The 2,085-nt window shown below is 38.6% G+C and overlaps 1 protein-coding gene across 1 annotated transcript in view; it reads right to left on the bottom strand.

Annotated features, from left to right (window-relative positions):
- LOC106522219 (phosphofurin acidic cluster sorting protein 2) overlaps nt 1–2,085 on the bottom strand; it is a gene marked incomplete at its 3' end in the record, with an annotated part of 79,345 nt that overhangs the window by 76,251 nt on the left and 1,009 nt on the right.

Genomic DNA, 2,085 nt, shown 5'->3' with positions numbered 1-2,085 from the left:
GATGGATGGATGGATGGATGGATGGATGGATGGATGGATGGAGAAAAGTCAAATAAAACCACTAAAAGAAGAATTACAGAGAAGGAGAATGGAAAAAACAAGATGCATCCAGTTAATTATATTTGTTTAGATCACAGGATATGTAAATCAGAACCGACATCTTGTGCCAGATTTGAGCATCGCCTCCATCAGTTCATGAACTCTGCACAAAGCTCTGCATTCAAAGGCAGCGCCGCGGCTRCACTGATCCCTGAAAAACGTACGAGTCCGTTCCCACGACGCGCTCCGTCTCTCCATTCTGGACCACGAAGCCAAGAAAGATAAGAGCGACGGAGCAATAGAATCTATTTGCATCAATGTCACTCGCTGACACACAAAAACCTCTACAGGAAGTAAAAAAAAAAAAGCCCCGCCAAATCCCACCTGGCCTCACAGCAGTGTTAGACTGCAGCCAGAAGCAGAATAAAAACTGCTCTTTTGTTAAAATATTAATTTAATCAGAATATTCACCTGCCAGCACATCTCTTTGTTCTGCTAATGGGATCAGATTTTCTCCAAAACAAAATGAACAGTAACAGGAAAGTGAAAWTTTTTTATTTTTATTTTGGCTTTACAGGGATTCCAGCAGGTTTTTCCTCAACATTAACCTCATCGTTTTAAAACACGGTAGCCACAGGGCTCGCTTGCTTCCCCCGCTCCTTTGAAGTCCGTCGCAATCAGACGCCCAGAACTCCTGCATGAAATTGAAAAGGTATCTATCTATCGCAGCGTTCCCCGAAGTCACCCGTCAAGGAGAGAGAGAGGCAGCTTCCTCTGCAGCGGCGCGGCGCCTCCACACTCTGTTTAATCGGCCCGTTCGAGAAGAAAAGTGGAGCGTAAAGCGTCCGAGAAGTCTCTGTCGTAACACAGGAGTGAGTCGAAACAAAAACAAGAAGAAAGAAGGTAAGTATGGTTTAAAAAATGGAGAGTATAATCGGGAAGTCTTGTTTACGGGCAGCTCAACAACCTGACATTTCCCTCTGGCTCCAAGAAACGTTGACATTTTCTGTGAAATGTGGATTAAAATAAAAAAAGTTCGAAGGAACCAGAACATGGCAGCTTGTGGAAAGGTTATGAATTAATATCTCATCTGCAGATGGTTCTGTGAATGACCTCCGTTTGGAAGTTTAGCAAAGACGAACAATGAAAACATGAATTCAAACTGATGAAGGTCCGTCTGTCCGACARGGTAAAGACCAGAACACTGGAACTTTAGGAAAGGACCAGGTTCACACCAACAGGGGTGAATAAGCTGCCCGTGCCACACTGTCAGCATGGTTTGGTAATCTCTCTAAAATCTGGTCAATCTGAGTCGGATGGCACAAACTCAATGACAGTGACAGGAAGGACTGATCCTCCTTACAGTCCATCTATGAAGAGTCGGTCCTCAGAGGGTACGGTCTGATCCCGCTCACATCCTCAACTCACAATACGAGCTGTTAGCATCTGACAAACATCTCAGAACCTCTGCTTGTAGATTTAACAGATTTACAATCTCATTTGTCCCGACATCAGTCAGAATGATAAATAAAGTAGGAACATAGTCTGTCCTGCTACTGATGTTCTGATCTGATTTGTTCATTTACTTGTTTGGAATGTGCAATATGTGTTTTTATACAATATGTGTTTTTATACAATATGTGTTTTTATACATGTGTGTTTTTATACAATATGTGTTTTTATACAATATGTGTTTTTATACAATGTGTTTTTATACAATATGTGTTTTTATACATTATGTGTCTTTATACAATATGTGTTTTTATACAATGTGTTTTTATACAATATGTGTTTTTGTACAATATGTGTCTTTATACAATATGTGTTTTTATACAATATGTGTTTTTATACAATGTGTGTTTTTATACAATATGTGTTTTTATACAATATGTGTTTTTGTACAATATGTGTTTTTGTACAATATGTGTCTTTATACAATATGTGTTTTTATACAATATGTGTTTTTATACATGTGTTTTTATACATGTGTTTTTATACAATATGTGTTTTTATACAATATGTGTTTTTATACAATATGTGTTTTTA

Source organism: Austrofundulus limnaeus, unplaced genomic scaffold (assembly GCF_001266775.1).
Source record: "Austrofundulus limnaeus strain Quisiro unplaced genomic scaffold, Austrofundulus_limnaeus-1.0 Scaffold123, whole genome shotgun sequence".
NCBI lineage: Eukaryota > Metazoa > Chordata > Actinopteri > Cyprinodontiformes > Rivulidae > Austrofundulus > Austrofundulus limnaeus.
This window is presented reverse-complemented; position numbering and strand designations above follow the sequence as displayed.